Below are 7,407 nucleotides of genomic sequence, written 5' to 3'. Positions count from 1 at the left end.
TAACCAAAACTGACGCGAATTTTTGACCAACGCATAAAATTTATAAGCATGTTTCGACACAGAAGCACGTGATTTTTTGATCGAGGTACTTCCTATGGTTCTAGGGAATCGAAGGGTTACTAGGCAGCTTATGTCTGGTACTGCACCTTTGTTTTTTATATTGATTTGGTTTCGTTCGGTTTAACTGAAAACAGTTCGGTTTTAAATGAAAAAACCGAAATCCAAACGGTTAGGCATTTCGAAAACTGGAACCGAAACTGAAACCTGAAAAAACCGAAATTTTGGTTCGGTTTCGGTTAATTTTTTCTGGTTTTCGGTTTCCAGTCCGGTGTTGCACAGGGTGAGATGCCACGATGCATAGATGAGGACGACTTCAAGTCGAGGGACAATTTATAAACTTTGCTGCATGGAGGGACCAGACATATACTTTTCTCTTTAAAAAATAATTTTGCAGGAAACTCCGAACTAACAAAACCGAAAGCTGTTCGGCGGTACCAAAGCTATTCGAATATAAAACTCCATGCAAGAGTCCTTGGCTGAGTGCACACGCACGCAGGTTCGCAGAATCTCCACCTATAGTCTCCAATGGACATGCCGCGGCCCGATGATGGCTCGGCGCCGGCCGCGGACGACACCTACTCCAAGGCCCTGCAGGGCCGGTACGAGCTCGGCCGCGTCATCGGGCGCGGCCCCTCGTCCAAGGTATACCGCGCGCGCCTCGTCCATACGGGCGTCCACGTCGCCGTCAAGGCCATCCGGAAGCCTCGACCTCAGTACCCGTCGTCGTGCTCGCCCGAGGCGGCCAAGGCCGCGCGCCGGTCCGTGGAGCGGGAGGTGGCCGCGCTCTGGCTCGCGCAGGGCCACCCTCACGTCGTGCGCCTCCTCGACCTCCTCGCCTCCCGCTCCACCGTCTACCTGGTGCTCGACCTCGCCCGCGGCGGCAGCCTCCAGTCCGCGATCTCCAACCGCGGCGGCCTCCGCGACGACGACGAGCGCGCCGCGCGCCGGCTCTTCGCGCCGCTCGCGTCCGCGCTCGCGCACCTGCACTCGCGCGGCATGTTCCACCGCGACGGCGACCTCAAGCTCACGGACTTCGGCCTATGCCTCTGCCCGCTCCTTTGAACCATCTCCAACGGGCTATCCCAAATTTTGTCCGAAAATGTCCACTTTTTGCTTGTTTGGGAGAGCAAATGGACATGTGTTCGTCTCATGTCTGCCAATCAACCAACAACCTCCCCCAAATTCTTGTCCCCAAATATTTTTTCCTTTTTTTTTTCTTTTCTACTCTCGTCGTCCGCACTACCACACCTGAAGTTCTCTTCCCGCACAACGAGCGGCCAAGCCAACACCACCTCCGACATGTCGCCTTCGCCATTGCGGCCGTGCTCGTCCTACTGCCAGAGCCGTCCTGCGCTGACCCGAACGACGAGGTGTGCATGTCGAGCCTCCAGCACTCGCTCTCTCCCCGCAACTGGACCAAGTCCATCTTCTCCTCCCCCTACAATTCTACAAAGGCTTCATCTCCAAGCTCCATGGCGTCACCTGCAACAACGGCCGCGTCTACAAGCTCTCCATCGACGTGGCCGTGGTGTCTGGGGAGGCGCGCGGCAGGGAGCTGGCAGGAAGCATTGGACGCGACGGGAGGAGACGTCCGAGGGGCCGGACTGCACTAGAACGTTTCTGAACTGAAGGAAATGCACTGTCCTGTAGTTTCAAAACTGAAGATCGAAGTTGTGCCTTAACTGAATTTTCTGAGCTGAAGCAAGCGTTGGTCTTGTGATTCCAGAAAAATATATGGAAACGATCTCACTTCCGGGCACACGAGTGATACAAAATCTGAAGCTATGGTGCGGTGATACAATACTATGAACTAATACCACTTGATGTCTGGAAGGCCACTGCAAAATATAGTTTCAGATATGAACTAATACAAAATATACCAGTGATACAATACTATGAACTAATACAAAATCTGTATTTTAAATGCTTCCTGATCACCAGCAAGACCACTGCAAAATTCAAAAATCTGACATACAAAAAGCACCATGGCTCACAATCACAACATAGGTAAATTCAAAATCTGGAATGCAAAAAACAGCATATATAGCTTCAAAATCTGACATACAAAATCTGACCATAGATAAATCAAAAACTGTAGTGCAAATCAGGACCATAGTAACAGCAAGGCAACTGCAAAATATAGCTTCAGAATCTGACATTGAGAAACCACCATGGCTCAAAACCACAGCAATATATAGCTTAAAAATCTGACATGCAAAAATCACAAGATATGGTGCGACTTGTTGTTTGTGAGGTCACTTGAGATAGCTCTTCTTCGAACAAACCCTCTCCCACATCATCAAACTCTTCTTCTTGGCCACCATCTTCCTCTTCTTGCTGCACACCGTCTTGCCCATCATCTTGTTGCCCACTGTCTTGCCCACCATCTTGCTGCCCACCTTCCTTTATCATCTCTTGCATCATTTGATCATCATCATAGTATGCCTATTGTGATCCAAAAACATCATATCGATCAAACCACATCAAAAAGTTCAAAAGACACTAGTTGAATTAGTGAAATATGTACCTCATTCACCGGTGACAATTCATCGAACACATTCCGGGCATCCGGTACCACGGCTGTCGGGGAGGGAGAACCGAACAGATTCCGACCATCGGGGATACCGCGGGCGCATGGAGGCATCCGTTGCAGCATTGGCGAGTCACCGGGGTTGTACATGGCGTTGAGGTCGAGTGCCGACGGTGCACCCGCAAACAGCACCGAGTCGCCCATCTTCGGGGACTGGCTGCGCGGAGAGAAGCGGCTGATTGCAGGCCGGTAGCCGTACGCCGAAGATGACATGGGCGGCGACGTGTTCTGAGGAAGGCAGTTCCCGGAAGATTGACTCGCCAAGCTGGTGGCTTGGTGGGCAAATGCGTCGGCCACGGCCTGCTGATTTGTACAGGAGGAGCGCCTGCTGTGCTGCCAACTATTGGTTCCGCGCCGCTTGCGCCGCCTCAGCTACAAGGTCATCTTCTTCCATGGCGGCGGCAAGGGCTCGGACGGTGGCATCCTCCTGCGACCTCTTCAACTCCGCAGCCCGGTGGCGCCGCTCCTTGCACTTCAAGCTCTCGGGATTGGGGTCCTTCTTCAAGCTCCTTGCGACGCCGGCGTGGACAGCAGCAGAGGACGCCGGCCTGGACAGCAGTAGAGGCACGTCGTCCTGGGCGGCTAGGGCACGAGGAGGCGAAGGGAGGCGGCGGGATTGCAGAGGCGCGCCATCTATGGTGCCTGGGACGCGAGGAGGAGACGTGAGGCGCCGGCTAGAGGCGGGAATCGGGCTTCCCTTACCGTCCATGGCGGCTCGTGGGAGGCAGGTAGTTTGGGAGGCGACGGGGGGAGCAGTCACGGGAGGAAGAAGGTCACGTAGGAAGAAGAACGTGGGCCAGGCCGGATGGGCGGACGGACAACAACACCCCAAACTTGCCCCAAATTTGTGAGAGGTTTGGGGGATTGGCCCGGACAAAATATGCAAAATGTCCGTTTGGGGTAGCCCATTGAAAGATGTTTTTTTGGCCCATATGTCCGTTTCGGACAAAACAGACACTTTGGGGTAGCCTATTGAAGATGCTCCGAGAACGGCGGGCAATTAACGCTCGCGGACACGCTCTGCGGCTCCCCCGCCTACGTCGCCCCGGAGATCCTTCGCAAGAGGCGCTACGACGCCGGCAAAGCTGACGTCTGGTCCTCGGGCGTCACGCTCTTCTCGCTCGTCGCAGGCTACCTGCCCTTCAACGACGGCAACCTCATGGCCATGTACCGGAAGATCTGCTCCGGCAGGTACAGGTGCCCCAAGTGGTTCTCGCCGGAGCTCCGGTGCCTCCTTGGCCGGATGCTGGACCCGGAGCCCGACACCCGCATCAACATTCGTGACATCTTGGAGCACCCTTGGTTGCGACAACAAGATGGCACGACGACGTCGTCATTGGGTATGGTAAGATGTGTTCCCGTTGATCTTGATCCGGAGGTGCTGAAATGGGAGGCTGAAACGGAGCAGGTGCGGGAGCTGAATGCGTTTGATATAGTGGCCTTTGCGTCGGGGTGCGATCTCAGCGGATTGATCGGCCCTTTGCCGGATCGGGTTCGGTTTGTGGTGGCAGGTGTCGACGTTGCGTCAGTGCTGGACAAGGCCGAGGAGCTTGGGCGAGAGGAGGGGTTCACGGTGAGGAGGAAAGGGCAAGTCTAGTGTGGGGGAGTTCTGTGTCAGGCGACTCAAGGGAAATTCGTCGCGCGGATCAGAGTTAATCAGTTGCTAGGGCAGATATTAATGGTTGAGGCAGAAAGAACTAGCACAAGTGATATACCTATATTTTGGGGAAGACTTCAGTTAGGCCTTAGAAATTAAGAAATTGGCATCCAGTAATGCAAATGCATATAAATAGTTTACAAGTGATGGAAATATAACACATTAAATTACATTCATTGAACTTTGAGGTTTTGAGATCTATACTTTAACTGAAACTTAATACGCCAAATCTTTTCTGCGCCCGTGCACTTTGTGGCCGCGTGCGGTGCTCACTGTGTGACCCTCTGAAACCTTATCCAGTCACTCGGTCTTCCCTATCTCTCTTCTTCCCCGAGCTTCTTCCTCTCTCTCTCCTCTCTCCTGCTGCTCACCCCGTGCCACTATGGAGACGAGCTCCTCCTCCCCTCGAGCACCCCTCCTTCCTCTTCTCTCCTGCTCCTCACCCCGCCCGCCTGCCCACCCCGTCCCCGGCTTAGATCTCGAGCGCCAACGGCGCGGGGGCTGGTCCGCTCGTCGGCGCATCCCCAAGAGCTCGAGCGCCGCCGGCCTGGTCCGCACGGCCACGCGCCGCCGGATCTGCGGCATGGAGACGTTGGTGCCCCTCCTTCCTCCTCTCTCCACCCTTTCCCCCTCCCCCCGCGCTGAGAGCTCGAACGCCGCTGCCAGGGCATGGTCTGCTCGTCGGCGCGGCCACTGTGGAAGCCGGAGGGCTCGTCTCCACCAGACGGAGCGCCGGCTCCCCTTCCAGCCGCAAAGAGTAGCAGGCCCTGCACCTTCACCGTTGAGGGGGCGACCCCTGGAGCAGCGGCGGCGGCATCCTTCTCCGTCTGTGTTCTGCTATGTCTAAGTTGCTTTTTCAAGGAGAAGATTTTGGAGATTGGGGTTGGTGCTGGTCACGGGTACGATGATTCATAGAGTTTTTCGTGTTTGTTCTGCGAATTTGCTACTCTGTACTGTCTATTCGTCTATTATGAGATGATCGTTTTGTTATTCTTCCTACTCAGAATCGTTATTGTCTTTTTGAATGTAAATTTGAGGTAAAGCGTTACTTTTAGATTCTGCTGGATGTAATTTCAACATAGGCGAGTTACTTTTAGATTCCGCCGGATGTAGTTTTAACTTTTAGAATTACTTTTATGATATTTTAGATGTAACTATGGAAGTACGATGAAACTTCCGAATGATGTCTCCTTAGACAAAGTAATTTTAAGATGATTAGTTCTTTACACAAAGTAACTTTTGGATCCTTACTCTTTAGACAAAGTAACTTTTGGTACATCATCATTCAAAGCATGCTGGATTTTAGAATTTTTTTACATCCAAAGTTGATGTAGACAGCAGGTAAATGGAGAATCTTGTTTTTCTCGACTATAGGTTGATCTGCTTGGAACTGATGTTTTTTTCTTGGGTCAGTTGCTATCTCTAGTTTGATATAATTTCTACTCCTTTTTCTCTAGAGATAGATTTGATTCCTTCTATGTTTTCATGGCGGAGGCTGGAGGTAGGAGGAAGATGCTTGTAGAAGAAGGAAGAAATTGTTGGCAGGTTAGGGGGTCCAGTGATGGGAAACAAGAGGGCCACGAGATGGGAGACGAAAAATAGAAGCAGCCTGGGACGTACCGGTTTGCTGTCGCTTTCATACATGGGGACCACGAGTTTTTATTGCGCGCGATCACTCTAGCTGCGTCCTCAAGGAAACTCAGGACCACTCGGGCATGCTTTGTCGGGAGGCACTCCGTATGCCAAAAAGTGTGAGCGCACCCCCTAGCAGCCCCCAACTTAATAATATGAGTGTTGTGAGCATCGATCTATGAAGAGGCCGGGGGTGTTCTTTCCTTTTTGAAAAAGAAAATGGAAGGTCATCATGCAACAAGACTTCGTCGCTAGAGGAGACTTCCTGGTTAATACTGGTGCCCAAATCTGCTCTGGAAGGATACTTACATGCACTACTACAAAACGGTCTATATCTCACGGCCTATCAGTAAAGGGTTGGGTGCGACCATTACTAATTAATAACATCAGTGTCGGTCGCGGCCCCAACCGTCACTAATGAACAGACGGGGGTCGCTGAATAGTCGACCGTTAGTGATGAGTGGCACATCAATAACTGTTGCCCGAACTGGCCCGCCACTAATGCCCCATAGACATCAGTAACGGTCGGTTGTGGCCCGACCGCCACTGATGAGTGGTACATCACTAATGGTCGCCCAGGCAGCGACCGTCGCTGATGTCGCCCCTGTTATCAGTAACGGTTGCAGGTGTCCCGACCGATACTGATGATCAATGCGTTTAAATGGCACTGGACAGAGCCGCAGCTGGTCGTGCTGTGCGTCTTCACTGACCAGCTGCGGCCCCTTCTCCTTCGGCGACGGCGGAGCCCTGCCAAAATTTGCCATGGCGGCCGACGAGCCCAGCTGCAGGTATCTCCTTGCTCCCTCTCCCTTCTTCCTTCTCCCCCGGCCGGCCCCTATCTCCAGATCTAGCCGCCGGCCTCCGGTGAGCTCATATTTTCGAGCCCCGAGCTTCCTTCTCCCTTGCGAGCTCTCTGTCCCGCCTGATCTTTCTCGCCGGCCTCTAATTTCTCTCCGAATGTCCCCAATTTCAAATTTTTAGTTAGCCCCTTAACCCTGCTTAATTAACACCTTAATCCCTTTGTTAATTATTAGGCTAACTATTTTGTTTTGTGTTTTCTTGTGTATTGTGTTGTAGATCGAAGGACCATTCTTGGATGTACGCCACGGAAAGAATCAATGCTCGATGGATAACCGAATGGACGGTCTTTTTTGGAGTCGCCAAAGGTGATATAGAACGAAAAGTTCTTGTGATGATGTGCTGTCCATGTCGCAAATGTGGAAACACATGCATGATGAAGCCTGAAGATGTTCAGATGCACGTGCTGGCATCGGATTTTGTGGAAGGTTATTCACTCTGGACTTGTCACGGGGAGGATGTGGTTGATGTCGGTAGCGGTAGCGAAGATGATCATGTCCTGCGGTATGATCTGTCGAATGATTCCGAGGAAGAAATAAGGGTCGATGAGGAGGCTAATATGGAAGGTAAAGGAGCTCCATGTGGCAGGATTGCCGAAATGCTAGATGAC

General features: G+C 52.3%; 1 pseudogene; it reads left to right on the top strand.

Moving 5' to 3' along the window:
• The first annotated feature begins 573 nt into the window (after nucleotides 1–573).
• LOC100840911 lies at nucleotides 574–4,406 on the top strand (annotated as a pseudogene).
• Nucleotides 4,407–7,407: the final 3,001 nt, after the last annotated feature.

The sequence above is a fragment of the Brachypodium distachyon genome, chromosome 2 (genome assembly GCF_000005505.3).
Source record: "Brachypodium distachyon strain Bd21 chromosome 2, Brachypodium_distachyon_v3.0, whole genome shotgun sequence".
Classification (NCBI taxonomy): Eukaryota; Viridiplantae; Streptophyta; class Magnoliopsida; order Poales; family Poaceae; genus Brachypodium; species Brachypodium distachyon.
The sequence above is the reverse complement of the archived record's forward strand: the minus strand, read 5'-3'. Positions and strand labels throughout refer to the sequence as shown.